At 34.7% G+C, this 23,948-nt stretch overlaps 1 protein-coding gene across 5 annotated transcripts in view; it reads left to right on the plus strand.

The window, feature by feature from the left end:
* The window catches only part of LOC101039884 (vitamin K-dependent protein S-like), a 752,700-nt gene that overhangs the window by 304,039 nt on the left and 424,713 nt on the right, over window positions 1-23,948 (plus strand). The gene's annotated exons all lie outside the window — the stretch shown is intronic.

The raw sequence follows: 23,948 nt of genomic DNA on the forward strand, positions 1-23,948 counted from the left end.
TTATGTTAATATTATTATTTCTGAGATGTCTCCTGAAAGGCAGAGATCTTCTCCTCTTTGTCTTCATACACTAAGTTCATTGGTTTGTAAAGTGCATTCCTTGGAGCCTTAAGGGTTTTCACTGACTTTCTTCTGGGATCCCACTGACCTGGTTACTGGACAGGGCTAAAGTAGGTCCAATTTTACTTGTATATATCGATCTGCATAGTAATCGTTTCACTGCTAAAAGGCTTTTGAAATCCACTGACTGAGTGTAATTCCCAACACATTGAGTAAATCATTCAATAAAGGTTTGCTGGTGAATGTATGAGGTAGAAAAAATTTGCCAGAATTATTATCAACATGAAGAAAAACATAGAGCTGACATTTTCTTGAATAGCCTACCCATAATAATCTGTCCCCAGCAGCATTAACTTTTACTTGCGCATCTTTGCAAAATGAATTTAGATTTTATTAAAAGTGAAAATACATCTTTTAAAGTATTTTTCTAATACAGCCTAATGTCTTTTCTTCTGTTGTGGCATTACTTCTGTTGTTTTCTTTATATTATTAAGTAGTCAGTGAATACCAGTGGTAGTTATTGAAAAAATAAGTACTAATTACATGATCAACCATAAGATAATTACTTTATTAGCAAACCAAAAGATGATGATTCAACATTCTCCACCTTTTACTAAAATGTTTTTGCTAAAAGTAATTCTACGTCTTCAAAATATCTAATGATATTTGATTCAGACAAGGTTAAATTTTTATTTTTATTCGTTGACTCTTGAAAATATGAAATTATACTTGATTGACATATGTAATTAATATAAATGAATTTATTTTGTTTGAAAAATTAGGAATGGCCACAATGACATAAAACTTTATTTTACTTATTTAGTTTAATATAAACCTTAAATGGTAATAATACAAATATTATGGTCATAAAAAGATCAAAAGGAGTTCCACATTTAACAGAAAGGTTATTTCTGTCATTTCTGACTGTGAGAATTCATATTCTCTAGGATCTTTCCACCATGGTAATTTCCAAGATAGCATTAGAGTGTTTTTCAGGTTCCGTCTTCCCCTCTTCCTGAGGAGGAAAAAGAAAAAAAAAAGATGGAAGATGGTGGTGATGATGGTAGGGATTTGAGGTAAAAGTTGAGAATAGATAGAAATCAGGATGAAGGTTGATTTCATGATCATCACAAGGAAGGAACAAGCTAATTCTGGCCTTGAAGCAAGAGGTAGTTTGTTAGTCAGACCCACTTTGCATAGGAAACAGAGGATTTGGACGTCACTGGAAGCATTTATACCGTGTTGGGAAGAAGTGTGACAATCTTCCTTGGCCAAACTGAACTGAAGAAACGTGCATCAAGGCAGTCCAACCTGCTTACTAATGAGTGATCTAGTTGGATGAGAGAGATACCACTACTTAGAAAATCAAGTTAACCCTAATCAATTTGAAAAGTAGGAAAAGTAATATAGTTGATATCGAAAATGCTTTTTATACCTTTGTAACAGTAAGATGACATGTTTGTTTTTTATTCTTGAGGTCTAGATAACTTTCAGAGTACAGTGATATTTTGCACCATAGGAATTTAAAAATGCCATCTCTTCCCCTTTTTTTAGTTGGTTTAACCAGTGATTAGCATTTGGCAATTGAAGTCTTAAAAATCTCTTCACTGACCAATGTAGAAACAAACATTTACACACAAATACAGATCAAGTTTCACTTTGTTATATGACACCAATGTGAAAAAAGGCAATAGGCATGTTTTAATAAAGCATGTAACAATATTAATCATTTATTATTAAATAATCATTTAACAAAGCTTGTAAAAATGTTGTGGAGTATAGATATTTACATTTGGAAAAAAACCCTATGTAAGATCTGTTTTGACACCCCTCTTTTACAGATATGGAATCTGAGATATAGAAAAGGTAACAAGTTCTACGAGAAGTCTGCATAGATCCTTTATTTACTATTTAGCTTTTTATCTACTCATTCGAGTATTACTATGAATTAGTAGATTCAAAATATATTTTGAAGTCAGGTCTCAATTTACAGAAGACATGAGAATATTTTCCCTCAAGAAATTCATGTACATCTAAACATTTTCCTGTGACTATATCTTTGTCTACATTCCATACTACCTTTCTTCTGTTCTCTTATAAAAGATTATAATTTATTTATTGTTTTGTGTTTTCTTAAGTGTGTGGTTCTACTGAGTGTTATTCTTTTATTAAAAATGTCTAATGTTACTGCATTGAAGTTTAAAGTTAGAGAGATTTTCTACTTTGGGAAATTATATGATGTTTTAATGGCCAAATACCCAATGAATTTTTGCAAATATGTGGTATTGTATTTCTTGGTTTCAGAGAAGAGTGGTATGTGTGCATTTGATCATATTTGATAGGTTATCTCATTCAGATTTATTTTTTGTTTACTTACTTTTTGTCTTCTTGATCTGTCGCTGACAGGTATAGGATATAATCCCCTGGTATTACTGTGAGTTTGTTAAATCTTTCTTGTATTCCTAGTTTTGTATATTTCAATTCTACATTACTTGGTATAAAAAAGTTCATTACATATATTCTTGGTGAATTGTAGATTTAATTATTACATATCTTTTCTTGTTCTTGAATTTACTATTAGTACAGTAATCTCTTCTTATCCATAGGTTCCTCATCCAACCAACCACAAATAAAACACATTTAAAAACTATTAAATATTAAAAATATTTAAAAATCACATTGTATTATTTTGTGGTAATTATTTAAAATATAATACAGTATTACAAAAATTATATTAGTAGATATTATAGTATTTGTATTGTATTTGTTAAATATAGCAAAAACAGTATAGTATAACAGTTATTTACATAGCATTTGTATTAATCTGTTTTCATGTCGCTGATAAAGACATACCAGAGACTGGGAAGAAAGAGGTTTGAATGGACTTACATGTGGCTGGGGAGGCCTCAGAATCATGGTGGAATATGAAAGGCACAGCTCCCATGACAGCAGACAAGAGAAGAAGGTTGTGCAGGGAAGCCCCCCTTTTTAAAACCATCAAATCCAGTGAGACTTACTCATTATTAGGAGAACACCATGGAAAATACCTGCCCCCAAGATTCAGTTACCTCCCAGTGGGTCCCTCCCACAACACCTGGGAATTCAGGATGAGATTTGGGTGGGGACTAGCTAAACCATATCAGTATTTATGTTGTATTATATATTATAAGAAATCTAGAGATGATTTAAAGTATATGGGAGAATGTTCATAGGTTATATGCAAATACTATGCCATTTTATATAAGGGACTTGTGCATCTGTGGTCATAAGTACCCAAGAGGATCCTGGAATCAATCCCATGTGGATACGAAGGGATGACTGTATTTCTATATTTACTTTTCATTTCTTTCATTTCTTTCCTCATCCTTTCTGTGCCATTTTGTTTCATCTATATCTTTACAATGAACATATAGACGGATGTATTACTTTTTAAAAAAATTATATCCTATTTTATGTTTTCTGGTTGCCATCTTTGTTGTTCTTGCTTTATTCAAGTTATTTATTGATTTATAAAAATATTGACCGTTTAAAAATATTTTATACTTTTTCCTTTGATTTAGATTTTATTCATCTTGTTTTTTATTATTAATTATTCTTAAAATTTTGAAACATATTCTACTATTTTTAAATTTAGCATCTACATTCTTCTCTGTCTTTCCCAACCAAAAAGATGGTGTTCCCACCCACTCCCATTATACCTTCTAACTTAATTACATTTTCAACGATCCTTTTTCCAAATAAGGTCACATTCAAAGGTTCTGGGTGAACATGTCTTTTATGGGGGACCGAATCAAACCCATGACAACAGGCAAACTCTTATTCAAATATAAATACCAATATAAAGAGTGATATGTAGGCTGGGCATGGTGGCTCACACTAGTAATCTTACACTTTGGGAGGCTGAGGCAGGTGAATCACTTGAGGTCAGGAGTTCCAGAAAGAGTAATATGTAAATTAAAGTTTGGTGTGAGAGTTTATTTACATTGATGAAGTGTGGATAATGGAGAGTTGGCAGTTAAATATACAATGTTCAGTTGTTTCTATATTTTAAGATGTTACTATAAAATCACTTGGGGTCTCTTATTAAAAAATGTGATATTTTAGGCTCCACTCCAAAAGATCCTGATTAATATCTGACATGGGACCCATGATTCTGTGTTTTAACAGGCAGAAAGAGGAGAAAATTTTAAGTTTTGTAGGTCTAGGACCCAATCCAGCTTGGGGGTTGTTCTAAAAGAAAAATAACACAAAATCACAGTTAAGTATCCTAGAAGTTTAAGCTTGACTAGATTTTTGGTAAATCTGCCCCAGAAGGCACACCAAGTAATTTATGCACATGGTCCATGGACCCACACTGTATGGAACAGTGATCTTTCTACCTGTTTGTTATTGCTGCTGCTAAACATTGTTTCTTTCCATAATATAATGCTATTACAAGTTGAGCTTTCCTTGGCTTCTAGGTCATTATTTAGGCAATGCCTTTAATGTTGATCAAAATTATGACTACTTTAGAGGATGGATTGATCTCTGTTATTGAATGTAAGATTCGTGAATTTCAAAAATTTGCTATAGTCCTTAAGAAACGGGAGAGTCCCCTTATGCTCTTTGCACAATGTGTGGCAGGGTGGGGCTTGCTCCACTGGTCATCCTGCTGCTCAAACCCCTAGGGCACCATGTAGTAGGGCAGGTGCAGAGGCTGTGGAGAATTCTTTTGGGCTCCGACCCCACAGCAGTCTAGGAGTGGGTGACTACGACTTCCAAAACCCCAGTGGACATGTGTTACAATGTGCTCTTTGAACTTTGCTGTTTGCAGATGGCTTGTGTTAATAGGCTCAATAAACACTCTCTACCTTATCGCAAGGGCAGAGGGCCAGTGTGGCAGCGTTCTGTATCCCAAGCTCTTGTCCAGAGTACCAGAAACATCATATTACATCTGGGCTCGAAGGATGGGTGCAAGATTTTATTGAGTGGTGGCAGTGGCTCTCAGTGAGATGGATAGGGAGCTGGAAAGAGGTATGGAGTGGGAAGGTGGTATTTCCCTGGAGTTGGGCCACCCAGCAGCTGGACTCTACTCTTCTCTTCTCTGGCCACCCTCCAGCGGAGTTCCCTTCAGCATCCAGAGGTTCTTCCTCTTCTCTTTCTCTGCTGAGTCATTCTGCTGTCACTGGTCTGCCTGTCTGCTAGTGTCTGTTGGTCTGTTCCCCTGTCCCTCTCAATGTTCAACTGCTTGTATCTGTTCCCACTAAGGTCTCAGGCTTATGTGGGCACAGGATGGGGGACGTGGCAGACCAGAGTGGTCTTGGAAATTGCAACATTTGGGCGTGAAAACAGGAGTGCCTGTTCCTTGGGCACAGGCTCAAGGGTAGAGCCCTCGCCAGGGACTCAACCCTTCTCTATCCAGTACTTTCCTGCCTCCACTCTTTATTACTTCTTGTTACTATCAGTAATATACATTTATAGTTTCTTTCCTGGAAACATGGGCTAGAAAAAGGGGCATTGGTTAAACTTCTGGTTTTCTTTCTTGGAGGCTCCTTATGCATGCAACAAATATCAGATTGCTCCAAAAATTAAACAAGTTGATGTATGAGTGCTTGATATGGGGGCTATTACATAGGACACAAATGCTTGTCAGTATTCCTCTTCTCACTAGTTTTTTTTTTTTCTTTTTCCCTCACTCATCTATCCTTGCTTTCTGTAAGATAATTTTGCCCCTAGATTATTGAAGAACTCTTGAAGAAAGAAACTAAGAAATTCTCTGTGGAACTTTGCATTTCAGTTCTTATGTTGTTACTTATTCTGTCTGATAGAAAAATTGGGTTTATAATAAGGTTCATAAAATTTTAACTTTTTAAGTGGGTTGTTTCTTTAGGCCAGGCTCTGCCATCACTGTTCCATATACATTACTATCTTTAATTTCCCCATGAATCCTACAATGTAGACACAACAATTATCTTTCATTATAAGGATGAAAAAAACTGATTTTTTCAAAATTTTACCAAGATTTATTTAACTTTTCCAAGAAGTCATATAATAAGAAGTGGCCAAATAAAGACACCTATGCTGGCCTGATCCTAAAATACTACTCTTGGCCACTGCTATAATTCCAAGATAATATTCCACAGAGTTGAATCAAGTTTATTCATAATAACTAATTTCTCTTACTTAACAAAAGACTTCTGTGTGTATTGCCAGCCAGTGACAGTAGAATGCTGTTTGCTTTATTTTAAATACTGGTACAGAGATATTATATTATAGTTTGGGGCATTTTAACCCAGGGAATTACTGAGTATATAATTTTTAGTGATTGGGTAGAAATGCTTTTAATTTCCATCATCTCTTGCAGTTACACTTTTTAATAAAATTCTTTGCTGTACATTTCAGTTTCACTAATGTGATTATGTGGGCCAACATCAAAAGGGTTCATTGCTTAATGACCAAGAACCAAGTATGTCAGGATGCAGGAATTGGAAATGGTTTTAAATAAATCAATTTCAAGTGAATTAATCTTTGAAAACAGTGCTTGAGCATTTTCCATATGAAAGTCATTTCCATTATGACTTCATAGAACCATTCAAAGTGTCTTTTTGATGTTTATTGTCTTTATAGTAGCAAGAGTAGCTACATTGTGTTATAATAACATGGTTTATTTCTGCTTCTAAATTATCTACGGATGAGAGTGGATTTATATAGCTGTGTATATTTGCTCAGAGCCTCTTCAATATCCTTCCAGAATCACTTATACATTGCCTTTGGTTGTGTATGTATCTTTGTGAAAATGACAGCAAGCACTGAATCAGAGTGATGCCCCATTTACTCTGTGGTGCTTTATGTATTGTCACTACAGTTGCATGTTCACAGGCAGCTTTGTGTACTTAAGATTTACAAGTCATTTGTTTGCTTCCAAGAAGCCGTCTGAGACGATAGTGTATATTAAAGTTGCTCAACAAATTATATATTTCTTGTACCTAAAACTTCAGCCATTTAAGATGCATCTTGTTCCTCCCTTCCTCCCTCCCTCCCTCCCTCCCTCCCTTCCTCCCTTCCTCCCTCTTGTCTTTCCAAAGAACAGTTTATCTTTTGTAATTTATTACATAATTTCACTAAGAACCTAAAATCACTTTTTTCTTTGAAATCCCTTTTCTTTCAGTTTTTGCCTTTGCATTTATATTGTCTCTGTGACAGAACTTAATATTTATGTCACAAAGCAATTCAGTTTTTAAGCATTTTGTTGGTATTGTTAAACTTGGATTTTATCTTCCCCTAACTAACCAATAAATTGATAAGATCAAAAGCTCAGATATGGATGTGATATCTTTTTAACAATAGATTTTCCAAGCATGTAGTGTGTACAAAAAAGATGCCAGACCTAAGAAAAAAAATTGTTGCTAGAAGAATCTAATACTCTTCATAAATAATAATTATTTGAAATATTATAAAATTATTTCAAAAATTATAAAATAATTATTTCAAATATTATTTTAAAAGGATACATGTAATGCTTATAAATAAGGTAAACATTTATATCAGTCTCTTACTAAAATAAACAATTTTTAGAGTAGTCTATGATGATTTTACTTAAGGAAAGTTTCTGGCATTTAATCTGAAATTATTAAATATCCGTGTTGTAAGGTCAGGTTAAGATTTTTTTTTGAAATTACTTATAGAGTTTCTTCTCTCTCCCCAAATTACATATCAATTGATTATTATTTAATTCAAAGTAAACTTGTGCCAAGGTAAAATTATAATAGTAGTATTTTATGTAGAAGAATACAGTGAAGGATAGCCTGTATACCACAGACAGAAATATATAATCCTATATATTTGTAATTTGTACTCATGAAATACTACTTCAATCTGATTATGTGTAGTTCCAAGTAGATTAAATTTGAAAGAAGTAATAAATATCATTTTGTTTCTTTTTTCCTTTGATCCTTTCTACTTCCTCATTTCTTCCCAACACAAATATAGCTTTGAGTTATTAATGGAAATACAAATTGATGAGCACCAGTAGCCACAGAGGCTTTCAGACATAGATTTCTGGTGTTCGTGAAGAACTTTGTCACACAATTGAAATACTTTTTCAAACTGTATGGGATTTGAATCATCAGATTTGAAAGAATTTGGCAGTTATTCAGCGCCTCCATCTGCCTCCCATAAAAGCTGCTATTATTAAGTCATTCCAGTGAGATGGGAATCTATGCTTTCTTTTAGGCTTTGAGAAAAAATGGTTCAGTAACCTCTTTTTTTAAAAACTTATTTCAATGTTTAATAACTTGAACTGTCAAAAAATATTTTTTCATCATTACCCTAAATTCTTTTTGTTGTCATTTAAGCCCAAGAATCAGATGAACAGCCTTGTAGAATTAATATGTGAATTCAACATCAAAGGACACAATAATTACAACCCAGGCTGTTTTACATCAGTCAAGCCGTCCTAATTCTAAAAGTCCAGAACTGGGACTCTTAGTAATAATGATTACATTTTAGTACTTAATACTCCTAATATTTATAAAGAGATAATTTATTGAATTTCCTTCTGAATATGTTAAATTGTCTAAAACCATATTAAAACATTATTTTTCATAACATACATATTGTTACCTTTTCTATTTCCTTTGGTTGAAATTACTATCCTATGAATAGCAATCTGAATAGCAATAATGTATTGAATCCTGATGTAGAAGTATTTATTCTTGTGGAAACAATTTCACTAGGACTTTAACTATTCTGGAAGTTATCCACTTGGAACTTTTAATAATGTCAGTAATTTTTTCTAAGAGTAGAAATTCAAGTTTATTGAGTCTTTCTATTTATTGTCAATGATTTTCATCCATTTCAATCTGAACCTGTTTTCCTTGATCAGCTTCCTGAACCTTTTGATTCAAGTTCTAATCCTTCTTGTGATCTGCCTCACTTCTACATCCATCAGGTTTTCTGACAGTTGGATACTATGTTCACTATTTGGATGATGGATTAATTAGAGGCCCAAACCCCCAGCATTATTCAATATATCTGTGTACAAACCCATACATGTACTCCCTGAATCTAATAAAAAATAAATAATAATTCAAATTCATAGAAGCAGAGAGTATAATGGTGGTTACCATGGCTTGGAAGTGGGGGTACAGGTTGAGTAGATGTTCGATAAAAGAAAATTTTAATTATATAGGAGAAATAAGTTCAAGACACTATTAAGCTACATACTGACTACAGTTAATAACAATGCATTAACTACTTGAAAATTGCTCAACAGTAAATTTTCAGTATTATCACCATAAAAAAAATTAGGTACATTAGGTAATACATTTGTTAATTAGTGGGATTTAGCCATTTTACAATGTATACCTATTTCAAAACATCATATTCTACACCATAAATGTATACAATTTTAAAATTGTAAATTAAAGAAATTTTTTAATGTTACATCAAAAAATAAACTAAATTTTTTAAATGACAGGGAAAAAATTTTTCAAAGAAAAACTGTGGCTGAGCATGGTGGCTAATGCCTGTAATCTTAGTACTTCAGAAGACCAAGGCAGGAAGATCGTTTGAGGCCAGGAGTTCACGACCAATCTGAGCAACATAGTGAAAGCCCATCTCTAGAAATATAAAAAGAAAAATGTCATAAATATAGCATAAATATCATAAAATTTCACCCATAGGACATACACACAAAAATCAAATTGTAGAAAGCATCTATTACCACCTCACAGTTCAAAAACAAATAAAAAATATGGCAGCCCCACTGAAAAATGAATCTATAATAGTTTTTCTCTCTTCCTACACCCCAGCTGTAGGTATTGCCCTCCCCAATCTTCTGGCATTGTTGTTTCCAAATTATTGTTAGATGTCCCTGCTATTAGTCCTGAAGACATCTATAGTTCATTTTCTCATTATTTTGTTATTTTCATTGCTGCTACACTTCTGTCACCTGGTCAGTCAGTAGGTTGGCAGAAGCAATTGCTGAACCTAATTTTGGGACCAAAACCAATACTAGAAATGGATATACTATATAGAGCTTTTATAATTGCAATAATTTACCTGTACTTAGATTTCTATTTTCTTTGTAAGGTTTCCAGTTACTTTCTACTGTTCATTCTTTCATTTCAACCTGCAGTCTCCTTTTAGCATTTCCTGCAGAGCAGCAGGTCTAGTGGTAACAAAGTACATCACGTTGTTTAGCTGAAAATGTCTTAGCTTCTCCCTCATTTTTTTTTTTTTTTTTGAGACGAAGTTTCCCTCTTGTTACCCAGGCTGGAGTGCAATGGCGCGATCTCGGCTCACCGCAACCTCCGCCTCCTGGGTTCAGGCAATTCTCCTGCCTCAGCCTCCTGAGTAGCTGGGACTACAGGCATGCGCCACCATGCCCAGCTAATTTTTATTATTTTTTTAGTAGAGACGGGGTTTCACCATGTTCACCAGGATGGTCTCGACCTCTTGACCTTGTGATCCGCCCACCTCGGCCTCCCAAAGTGCTGGGATTACAGGCATGAGCCACCGCGCCCGGCCTCTCCCTCATTTTTGAAGAACAGTTTTGATGAATATAGTATTCTTGGTTGAATTTTTTTTTTTTTTTCTTTTAGCCCTTTCAGTATATCAGCCCACTGATTTCTGGCTCCCAAAGGTTTTATTAAGTATCTGTTTATAATCTTATTGAGCAAGTTTTATTTATGATTCATCATTTAAAAGACTAATCTGCTTTCAACATTAACTGTTTGTCTCTGGCTTTTGACAGTTTAATTATAATGTGTCTCGATATGGTTCTCTTTGAGTTCTTTTTGAGTTTGTTGAACTTGGATATTTATATCCATATCTTTAATCAAATTTGCAAAGATTTTGACCATTATTTTTGAAAATAGTTTCCTTACCATTTTTCTCACTCTTCTCCTTCTGAGACTCCTGCAATGCATATGTTGGTCCACTTGATATGTTCCTTAGGACTCTAAGGCTCTGTTAATTTTCTGCATCCTTTTATTTCTCTTCCTCAGACTTAATATTTTCCATTATCCTATTTTTTAGTTTACTGATTCTTTATTCTGCCTGCTCAAATATGCCTTTAAATTCCTTTAATGAGTTTATTATTTCAGATATTGTACTTTTAACCTCTAGAAAAATTTTTTTCTTTTTAGGTTTTCTGTTTTTTTAATTGATATTTCCATTTGTTTATACATTTTTTTTTTTTACATTCTCCACATCTCGTTTAGTTTTTTGAACATCTTTAAGACAGTTGTTTTAAAGACTTTTTCTGGTAGATCTGCCATCAGGTGTGTGTGTGTGTGTGTGTGTGTATGTGTGTGTGTGTGTGTGTGTGTGTGTGTGTGTGTGTGTGTTTCAGGGGCAGTTTCTATTAGTTTATTTATTTACTTGAATTGGCCATACTTTGTATGCCTTGTAAAAAACTAGAAATTTGAGTATAGTAGTATGATAACTCTGGATATCAGATTATCCTCCTTTCTCAGGGTTTGCTGGTTTTATTTGTTTTGTTGTTGTTTATTCATTCTTTTATTGGTATGGTCTTCATGTTTGTCGAGCATCAACCTGGTGTGTAAAGTGAAAGTCTTCTCAGGTCTTTTCTGAGCCTGTGCCTTCCCTTGGACATGTACAGTGATTTTCTGATTCCCTCTGTATATGTGACTGCTTTTGCATGTCCTAGTCTTCAATGTATGGCTTTCAAAAGTGGGCAAAGGGACAAAATTAGAAGAGAAAAAAGACACTGGCACTGCTTTTTAAAATTCATGCAAATCACTTCAACCAAATGAGGAGCAAATTGCAACGAAGGGTAGCTGCAACAATAGTCACTGCCTCCTTGTGTGTGGCTCTGTGATCAGAAGCAGCAGTGATCAGAGTACAAATCCATAGTATTTGAAGGGCAGAATTTTTTGTGCCCCTGGCTCCTGTAAGTGGGGTATAAGCTGTTCCTGGAGCACATGCACAGTTGCCTGCCAAAGGACTAAGGGGTAGTGGATCTACTATGGGAAGAGATGAAATTGACCCAAATTTACCACAGTTTTTGGTTCAAACATTACCCTGAAAGTTGCAAGCCTTCAGTATACTCTTGTGTACTAATATAATTATATCAAACAGATTCTGCTGTTACCTTTTTTGTCTAGGTGAGGAGACAGATTTTAGGTGCTTCCTACTCTAGTGTTTTTCCCAAAACCTTTTTTTTTTTTTTTGAGACGCAGTTTCGCTCTTGTTACCCAGGCTGGAGTGCAATGGCGCGATCTCGGCTCACCGCAACCTCCGCCTCCTGGGTTCAGGCAATTCTCCTGCCTCAGCCTCCTGAGTAGCTGGGATTACAGGCATGCGCCACCATGCCCAGCTAATTTTTTTGTATTTTTAGTAGAGACGGGGTTTCACCATGTTGACCAGGATGGTCTCGATCTCTTGACCTCGTGATCCACCCGCCTCGGCCTCCCAAAGTGCTGGGATTAAAGGCTTGAGCCACCGAGCCCGGCCCCAAAACCTTCTTATCTATTGTGTTTTAAAGAAAAACTAATACTTGTTAGAAATTACTCAAGAGGAAATAAAGAAAGGGATTTCTTTTTCTAATTTAAAATCCAGCCCCGAACAGAACACATCAATCAGAATCGCTGAGATTCCATTACAAATAGGAGAAACCCAATTCAGAGTAACTCCAGCAGAAATGAAGATTGTGGTAGCCTAAGTAACTGAATAATATAATGTGTGAATGAACAGATACATCTGGCATCAGGAACATCAGGAATGAGGACACTGAAGGTGTACCAGAATTCTGTCCATTTCCTCCTTCTCTTCTTTGACAGAGAGATCTGTGCTCTTAAGATATTTTTGCTATACAGGAGAGTTGTGGTGCCTCACAGCTCATAGCTTTCCCTGTTTATCGACAGTAGACCTTTTTTCCCTCCAGTGTGGAAAAATGAGATGTTATTTGAGGATGCTAGCAAGGAGTTTGCCTTGATCTGGGTTTACATTTTAGAAAGATAACCTTGGTTGCTCCATTTGATTGTGGGGCATGAGGGGTAGAAAAGAGAGGGGAGCCAGTAAGGAGGTTATGATACTTGTTCAAAGGGAGAAATAAAGGGAGTTTGGGGTGGGATGGACAGAGCAGAAAAAGTGGGAATGGTTCAACTGGGATATATTATGGAGGATAAGCTACAGGTCAGACTAATTGATTTGAAGATGTGAAGAATCAAAGAAGAATCAAGGATAGCTCCTGTGGTTTTGGCTGAGAAATTTGATGGATTGTGATACCATGTAATGAGAAAGAAAATGCTTATGGAAAGCAGAGATAAGAAAATGTGGTTTAAGATTAGTACATTTATTAAGCACTGAAGTAGAGATTCAAGTGATCAGTTGGTTATCCAATTCTGGAGTTCTGATCAGAGGTCAGAATAGAGATAAAATTATTGAAATGAAGTTATAATACTATCATTATGTGAAAATAAATGTGATTCTTTATCCAGAAAATAGTAGAATCAACATAAAATTTCTGAAACCTGGCAGAGATACAACAAAAAACAACTTCAGGCCAATATCCTTGATGAACATTGATGCAAACATTCTCAATAAAATACTGGCAAATTGAATCCAGAAACACATCAAGAAGCTTATCCATCATAATTAAGTAGGCTTCATCCCTGAGAGGCAAGATTGGTTCAACGTACACAAATCAATATCTGTGAGAGATCACATAAACAGAACTCATACAAAAAATACATGATTATCTCAATAAATGTAGAAAAGGCCTTTGATAGAATTCAGCATTCCTTCATGTTAAAAACTTTCAGTAAACTAAGTATTGAAGAAACATACCTCAAAATAATAAGAGCCATATGTGACAGATCCACAGCCAATATCATGCTGAATGGGCAAAAGCTGGAAGCATTCCCCTTCAAAGCCAGCACCAGAGAAGGATGTGCCATGTCTCACCACTCCTATTCAAAACAGTATTGGAAGTTCTGACCAGGGCTATCAAGCAAGTAAAAGACAAAAAGAATGTTTAGATATAAAGAGAGGAAGTCAAACTGTATTTGCAGATTATAAGATCCAATATCTAGAAAACCCCATCATCTCAGCTCAAAAGCTTCTTAAGCTCATAAGCAACTTCAGCAAATTCTCAGGATACAAAGTCAATGAGCAAAAATTGTTAACATTTCTACACACCAACAGGCAAGCTCAGAGCCAAATTAAGGATTAACTCCCATTGACAGCTGCCACAAAAGAATAAAATACCTAGGAATACAGCTAACAGTGGAAGTGAAAGACCTCTTCAAGGAGAACTACAAACCACTGTTCAAAGAAATCAGCGATGACACAAACAAATGGAAGAACATTCTATGCTCATGGATAGAAAAATCAATATTGTGAAAATCCTTATACTACCCAAAGCAATTTATGGATTAAATGCTATTTCCATTAGACTACCATTGACATTCTTCACATAATTAGAAGAAATGATTTTAAAATTCATATGGAATAAAAAAAGCCCATATAGCCAAGACAATTCTAAGCAAAAAGAGCAAAGCTGGAAGCATCATGCTATCAGACTTCAAACTATACTACAAGGCTGCAGTAACCAAAACAGCATGGTACTGGTACAAAAATGGAAACATAGACCAATGGAAGAGAGTAGAGAACTCAGAAAGAAGACCACACATCTACAACCATTAGAAGACATGAATCTCTTCTAAATTACGGAAAAAATCCAGGATTATCCCTAATATGTAATAAGCAATAAATATTTTCCAGAAAATATTGTAGATTTGTTCACAAAATGAAGAAATATTATTCTCCAACATATGAGGATAGAATATTGTGAACATTTAATCCAATTTTAGTTGATACTCAGTTTTTCCTTTTAGCAGATTTAGAATGGAGTCACAGCAGCTGGTAGAAATAGCCTTAAAAGACAATACCATGAGCACAAATGATTGGTAGTGTACTCAAATAATACTGGCATACCACCTGGATATTTTAGTGTGAGCTTTCGACTAAGTAATATGAACCTATTCCAGTTAGGTGGAGGGAGAAGAAAGTTGGTCTTAATATTGGGATTGAATGAGTGCAAGGAAGCTGAATCTAATGAAAACTGAGTTTGAGGAAACAAGAATCATAGTTAAGCAAATAAAGTGGCTCTGAAGATAAATCCAGGAGAATACAGAAGAATGAAAGTCGTGAACAAAATAAGATACAATTCCATGTTATGAGCCTCTGTGCCTGTTTCCCCGTCAGGCCCTGTATGGATAGCATACTATTTTTTTTCTCCTGAGATAGTAGTATATCCTGTCCTAAATATAGACTTAGAATACCACTCTTAGGCAGAGTTGGCAATGCTGATTCAGGTCAGAAAATAATCACAGATGTTTTAGAATATTTATGTTCAGAGATATACATAGCCAAGTTATTTAATAGAAAAAATAATTTACGTCCCTAATAAGAGAAAATGATTAAATTGCAGTATTCATACAAAGTAATGTTGTGCAACCAATGAAACTACATATTTATGGCAGTTATATCTTCATACATGTATTCATGTTATATATTCAAACATATTTATATGTCACATATCGGTTGAGTATCTTTTATCCAAAATGCTTGGGGCCAGAAATGCTTTTGATTTCAGATTTTTTGGATTTTGAAATATTTGTATATACATAATGAGGTACCTTGGGGATAGAAACCAAGTCTAAATACAAAAGTTATTTATGTTTCATAGATATTTTATGCACATAGCTGAAGGTAATTTTATGTGATATTTAAAAAATTTTGTGCATGAAACAAATTGTATACAGTTAACCAACAGAAAGCAAAGTTACTGTCCCAGCCACTTAGGTGGGTAATCTGTGGTTTTTTGGCATCACTGTAATTCATGATTCTTAATTCATCTTCAGATAAGCAATTATTTTCTTACAATTATTCACACATTAAGTATTTAACCGTAACACATACCATACAAACAGTAAAGCATATCATTAATACAAGTGAAAAAAATAATGTGTTCAGGGTAACTAAGCAGCCCCGTAGCATCACCAGAATACTCTTATCAGCTGTTAAACAACAGTGACGGCAAATGAGGGTAGCCGTTCAGCTACCTGCAATACTGTGTTTTGATTAAAAGGTCACTGTACACTGTATGATGGCCCCCTTGGGGACACTGAATAAACTGTGTGTTGTGTACCTGTGTTTGAGTGAGACATACCACATTAGGTTAGGTGTGGAATTTTCTACTTGTGGCACCAGTTCGGTGCTCATAAAGGTTTGAATCTGGGGCCATTTTGGATTTTTGAATTAGGTATGCCCCACATGTATATGATATAAATGTATATATACATATATCAAATGTGACATTGTATATTTATATATATGATAATTACATATTCAATGACAATTCAGTTACATATGTAAAATTAATTTATAGCATTAAGTTAAAATAAACAGCAGAATATAAAACTGGAAGTATGACACATTTATACATGCACTCCCATATGCCATCAACCTCACTTGCCTAGGTCTTTATAATGTGATTATATGTTATTTCTGCAGACCAACCAACCTGCCAGAAAGCAAAGCCCTTAAAGATGTCTCAGTTACTTTGAGAGTTTCTGATAGGGCAGTCTACTCATGCTTTGTAACAGGTTCTTCTCTGGCCTTCGTTGTGGACATTGTGTCTTGACCTTGCTATTGCTGATGGACCTTGTGAATTCTCTACCGTTGGGAGACTGGCTGCCATCTACTGATTTTTGTGGCCAGTGCTGCCACTCTAGTCTTGGAGTTGGGTCCCGACTGTCACTAATACCCACACATAATCATTCCAAATTTTAATAAGGCATGGGAATAATGGAACCACAGCACAAATTTGCTTCTATCAGTGGCGGCTCTTTGTACTTAAAGCCTAGATAATGCTTCATATCTGCTTTCTCATGAGGTCCCCGTTTACTAGTTCAAATTTCAGAAACAGTTTCTAGAAAGGTTCGTATCTAAAGTCTGAACCCAGAAATACTATGGCTATAGAGAGAGAAGGAAGACATTTCTTTTCTTTTCTTTTCTTTTTTTTTTTCCTGATGTCCAGCCCCCATGAATGTCCTGATCCAAGATGCTGTATGGTAGAAACATTTATCTCCTGTATAGGATATTTCCTCTTATAAAGAAAATGCACAGTTTCCCATAACCTCCATAATTACAATATTTATGCTGCTCTTTGCAAAGCTTAGATCATTCAATTTTGAATATGTTACTGTGGACACAGCCCCATCCAGGTTGTAATCCCCTGGATTAAAGTTAAGGGTTGATTAGGGTGACATGTCCTTCCTGGCACAACTAAATTCCTAATTTTTAGTGACCCAATGCTTATATGATAGCACACCCTGCACTAAAGGATAAAACTAAATTTTATCATAGGGTAATCAAAATGTGGATTTAAGGGACAAAATATTTTTCTAACTCTATAAATGTACAATCTTACCAATAGAACCAATTTATAACACTGCAAAAAACCACTAATGCCTTAATCTGAGGCAAGTTTTCCCAGTAAAAGTACCAGTCAAATACCTAATTAACAAATAGACTTGCAGAAGTGGCCCTTTGTATGAGGAAAATTCCCTTGAGGGAAATTCTTAGACTCAGAAACTGCTTACCATCCCCAAAATGATGTTATTCAAAATGAAACAATTAAATTGCTCTCTTCAGTGGTCAGATGTGAACAGTGATTATCTTTGGGTAATGAGATTTGCTTTTTTTTTTTTTTTTTTTTAACAATTTTCTGTGTTTTAAAATTTTTCTGTATTGAATGTGTATTATTAAAAATGAAACTTTTTAAGAAGTCTATATTGGAGTGTATTTGCCATAATTTATTGTAAATGAACAATGTAGTTGTTCGCCAAGCCAGCTTATTAGTGGCTTGAACACCACTGACTTTATAAAGTTTTATTTTAAATAAAAAATTCTCATTCTAAAGAAAACCTGTTGCTTCTATTAGTCGCATGATGATTATGTCTGTAAGGATTCCAGTCAGAATTTATAGCAGTTAATAAACAAGCTCAAAACTTATAGAAAGTAACAAATGAGATTGCATCTCATTTTCTTCCACTTAAATTAGAACATTATTAATTCTGTGTTGTTTGGAACTTCGGGGAGTGTTCATTTTATTTTTGCTTTTTAGCTCTTTAAATCTAAGTAGAGTTAACTACTGAACTACAAATTGTTTTTAAAGTACAAAATAATGGATAATTTTATGGCATGGGCTTTGAGTTCATCATAAATTTTCAATGCTAATGAAATTATTATATCCTTATGTTATTTGTGATAACATTTTTTAATTTGGGCATAAGTAACCATCTTGGCAACAATTTCGAAGCCAATTAATTATATATGCCAACAGAGTTCAATTTGATTTAGTTGTGTATTCAGTTCCCTTTGACTGTGGTAGAACTAGGAAATAAACTTTAATTTAAAGTACAAATAATTAAATGAATTGAGCTTATGAATGAAATCTTCTCATTGGCAATGCCAGGTCAATTAAGTAGTTTTACAGTATTTCTATGAATGAAAATGCATCTCCAATAGTGTGATAAATATTCACTTTATAGGACTGAAGACACTGTTGATTTTATTAGTCTTTCAGTTAGTCTGGAGTAGATGTTTTTATTAGATTTATAGAAACCACTACACATTCTCGAAAGTAACATTTCTTAATATGAATTTGATGTGGAAGACTGTCATCTCTTTTTCTCCACCAAAATAAAACTCTTTTTAGATACTTTATTTTTCCTAAAACAATGTTTCTTTAGGTTATGTTGTGACGTATATATAAACCATGTACTTTTTGATACTGAATTTCAGTTGAAATGTGTATCCTCTATAAACAATAAAAGAGCTCTTTTATAAATGTCCTAAAAACAGTGATTAGAATCACGCCTGAAACAGCATGATTCCCTGATTCATTTGAGTTGTTTTAAGATGACTCACATAGCGTTAGTGCCCTTGGACTCTTCCTTTATCAGTTGAAATGTAAACTTTTAAATCATTTTTTAATTTAACTTTCTTACTTTTTTTTTAGATATGTAACTTGTCCATCCTTTTACTGACCTTTTTAAGTGGTTCTCATTGTTATAAGAATGAAGTAACAGTGCCCTCTTACTTCATAATTATCAGGAAACTACAAGATCAAAGAAGGAATCCTTAATTTTATGTCTTCTTCTTTCTCTAAATCTTCTATGCTCTTTGATGTCACTCGTTATTGATCAGGAAAGAAAGTCTACTTCAAGTAGGGGTACAGGTCAGTAAATCCAGCTTCTGAGCTCAAAGACCACCATTTAAAATAAAAATAGAGATAATTTTAATTGTTAATGAGTAGAATAACTACATATTTTTTTTCTGTCAAACACATAGCAATCAGGTCAAATTGAAATTATTTCCATTAAACCTCACATAATGAACTTGCTTATATTAATTACCTGAGGACATGTCCATTTCTTACAAAATAAATATATTTGGCCAAGGCCTGTAACCCCTATCTTTATTTTGTAATTATCTATGCATAGATAGTTAGCAAGGACTGAATTCGTTGTCTTAGGTTTTGTTTTGTTTTGTTTGTTTTGTTTTGTTTTGTTTTAAGATACATTCTTATGCATTAGATAGCTATTTGTTCTGCTGGATAATTTCTATTAATTAAAATTGATAATCCCAGAAAATGATACCCAGTACATTCATCTCTTGAGTCATTATCACCTTCTCTAAGTTTTGGGTAATAAGGTAATCTGCCTCTTTGAAATGCCTCATGAATCAGCTGTTCAGAGAGATTGTCCATCTAACTGCATGAGATAATGAGATTCCTTTACCATCTCATGGCAAAACAGAACATTCTTTATTTGCTTAGAAATGCTATCTGGAGATGAAATGATACATCTAATATTTCATGACCTGCCATTTCTCATTCAGGGTTACTGTTTTTTTTTTTTTCTTTCTGTGTTATACTCAAATACTTCTTGTTAAACAATGAAGCAGGTAACACAGCCATTTGGCTTTAATGTTTGACTACCAAAAAGCTAACTGTTCATCAAATTTGTTTTTTAATTGTGGTTCCCTGGGCAAGTTGGAAAAAGTTTTGTGCAGAACCTTTTCTGTGCTCTGGGTGCTTCATAAAATTGCAGAGTATGTTTTAGTTTTAAGCAATTCCCAATGATGGGTTTATTTCCACTGTGACAAAAAGGACTTGAAAGAATAACTATGAATATCTTGCACACACATACCCATGTACACACATGCATGCACACTAGTTCCAACACCTCCCATAGACCCTGTTGACTGCCTCAAAGGGAGTATCCTCCAATCTATAGTGAGCACAGTATTAATTTCCTTCTTTGGAAATTTGCCAGGATATCACGATCAACCTAATTGTGTGGAGAATGGTTTTGGAGTCTGATGATTAACATTTTATTATACAGGAGATCTCTAAAAGAGAGATTTGTCCTTTATCATGCTGATTATTTCTCAAAATTAAGATTTTCACAGGCAGACGATTAGTGCCATTCTAGTTTTCTTTATTAGTTCTGAATAATTCTAGTTTTTTTTATTAAAAAGTTTATAAAAGAAAATTTTAAAAAACTTCTTCATTTAGAGAAGAAAAATAAGAGAACAATGTATGGGTCTGTTTAGTATTTAGATAGATTAGAAGAGATAAATCTGGAAAAATGTTCTTTTAGCAAACATAAATAGAAGTAGAATTCTGTCTTGTTTTGTTTTGTTTTTGAGATGGAGTTTCATTCTTGTCACCCAGGCTGGAGTGCAGTGGTGTGATCTTGGCTCACTACAACCTCCGTCTTCTGGGTTCAAGTGATTCTCCTGCCTCAGCTTCTCAAGTAGCTGGGATTACAGGCACCCACCACCATGCCAGCTAAATTCTTTATTTTTGTTTTTATTTTTATTTTTATTAGAGATGGGATTTCACCATGTTGGCCATGCTGGGCTCAAGCTCCTAGCCTCAGGTGGTCTGCTTGCCTCAGCCTCCCAAGTGCTGAGATTATAAGTATGAGCCACTGCACCCAGCCTGTCCTCTTTTTATAAGACACAAAGTCTTTCTCTGTTGCCCACACTGGAGTGTTGTGGCAGGATCATAGCTCACTGTAGCCTTTAACTCCTAGGCTTAAGCGATACTACTGCCTCAGCTTCTTGAGTTGCTCTGACTACAGACACACACTACTGCACCCAACTAATTTATTTAATTTAATTGTTTTGAAATATTGGGTCTTGCTAGGTTGTCCAGGCTGGTCTCAAACTTCTGAGCTTGGTGATTCTCCTGTCTCAGGCTCCTAAGGTGCTGGGATTATAGGCATGAATCCCTGTGCCTGGCCTGTCCTCTCTTATTGATGATTATGATTTTAAAACCCTGAGTCTTATGTTCTCATTTGTAGCAAAAAAAAAAAAAAAAAAAAAACATTTAAAAGGATACTTTATTCCATTATTTTATAAATTTGCTTTTATAGTGTATATTAATTATAATCTGGTACTATGTAAGAGCCTCATATATTCACTATTCCATGAAAAAGTGAATAAGGTCTCTAAGTCTACTTATGAAGTTTATGGAAACACTTAACTTGAATTACATAGTTAGGAACAAAATTAAAAGTGTGTTGTTAAAAGATAATTTAAAAATAAAATTACAGTACATATAAATATAAAATGGACATATGCCCAAGATTTTGACTCATTAATTAATGAGATAACTGGTAAGATGTTACAATGAACTCAGAGATAAATTTAAAGAAACATACAGATGAGCAATAAGGAAAGCTGAAATGAATGTACAAATACATGCAAAACTGCTGTGTCCACAAGGTAATAAAGAATTGCATTTCTCAGGACTCTGTCCATTTGCATTTCTACAGAGAGGAGTAATTTGCATTATTACCAGTTTTCTGCAATTTACAGGGTTATAAAATAGCTCAAATGCAATGGAAGGCAGAGGTAACCAAGAAAGGCATACTAGACAGTACATCCAGCAGTGTTTTTGCACTTTTCAAAGCATTTCCCAATTTTTTCTGGTAGTATTAATGCTGTTCACATTGCCGTCTTTCCACAAGCTTATTCTTTAAGCAAAAGCCAGAGGTTTTTTTTTGTTTGTTTTACTTTTTTGTGAGTAAATATCTGAGAAAAATAATTTGGTTAGACTCCAATAATTTAGGCTACCTATTAAGAACTTTGATTCCAAGATGAATAGAATATGCTTTCTGCCATCTGAGACCATTTCTTATTTAGAACAACAATGTCTGGTATGGTGTGTGCTATAAGTAATTTATAAAGTATTGAGTGAGTGTGGCAGAAGATGGCTTGAGAAGATTAGAAAGGGTGGCTTTTAGTGACTTCATCACACATGAACAAAGACCTTTTCTTATTATCCACATCTGATTCTCCTCATGCCTTTGGAACTGAGGAGAAACTTTCCTCTCTATGAAAGAAAACTGGTTGACTGTGCTGTGCTTCACCTTAATCATATGCATAAACTCGTTTTGTTTGTTTGATTGTTTTGATACAAGGTCTCATTTTGTCATTGAGGCTGGAGTGCAATGGTATGATCATAACTTATTGCAGTTATGACCTCCTAGGCACAATTGATCTTCCGGCCTCACCTTCACAGTAGCTGGGACTACAGGTGTGTGACATCATGCCTGGCCAATTTTTGTATATTTTTGTAGAGACAGGGTTTTGCCATGTTGCCCAGGCTGATCTCAAAACCCTGGGCTCAAGCCATCCGTCCACCTCATCCTCCCAAAATGCTGGGATTACAGGCATGAGCCACTGTGCCTGGCCTGTATACAGGAACTTTTCACAAAAAGTTGAAGAGATCCTAAGTAGAGAATATCCTAATTCAAAGTATCATGCTCTGGAGATATAGCAAAAAAAAACTATAACTGAAAAATGAATGAAAATTTTTAAAAGAAATTTTAGGGGTAGTGGTGGAAAGCCCAATTTGAAGAAAGCTGTGTGCAAACCTGAAGTCAGACAAGTCCAAGAGAAGACATTGAGTGTATCCTGAGTGAGTTTAGTAAAATTTAAGAGTTATTTAAAATAGATTTCAGGATGTTACTGTAATTGTTGATTTCATAAGAATATATTTTTCTTGCTTTACAGAGTTTATTTTATTTTATTTTATTTTATTTTTGAGACAGAGTTTCGCTCTTGTTACCCAGGCTGGAGTGCAATGGCGCGATCTCGTCTCACTGCAACCTCCGACTCCTGGGTTCAGGCAATTCTCCTGCCTCAGCCTCCTGAGTAGCCAGGATTACAGGCACGGGCCACCATGCCCAGCTAATTTTTTTGTATTTTTAGTAGAGATGAGGTTTCACCATGTTGACCAGGATGGTCTCGATTTCTTGACCTCGTGATCCACCTGCCTCGGCCTCCCAAAGTGCTGGGATTGCAGGCTTGAGCCACCGCGCCCAGTGCTTTACAGAGTTTAACCTTGCATGTTAATATCAAAGTTTATTATAGCAGACTTTTTTTTTAACCTTTTTTTGAAACAAGGTTTGAAAGTTTCCTTTGTTCATTTTTCTGAGCTCAAGGACTTATAAGGTAGGACATAAGTGAGTCCTGTCCTTCTCATCAGTAGGGGCAGATGTTTCCCCAAGAAATATTCTTAGTAATAATAATTACAATTTGAAAAAAATCTCTGCTCTCTTAAGTGTGCTTTTGAGGAACACTCTTTCATTTTAAAGCATAAAGTATTGTCCTGTTTACCAGAAATCAAATCTAATACAGGCCAGTAAAATGTCCTGTATACAGTTGTTTGGGATCTCTTCATGTGGCATGTGATAAATAACCAAAATGAAATGAAGATAGCTGAAAAATTAATATTCCCTTTTGCTAAATTAGTGACAAACTTCAAAATGATGAATTACATGTCCTAATTAATT

The sequence above is a fragment of the Saimiri boliviensis genome, chromosome 9, assembly GCF_048565385.1.
Source record: "Saimiri boliviensis isolate mSaiBol1 chromosome 9, mSaiBol1.pri, whole genome shotgun sequence".
Classification (NCBI taxonomy): domain Eukaryota; kingdom Metazoa; phylum Chordata; class Mammalia; order Primates; family Cebidae; genus Saimiri; species Saimiri boliviensis.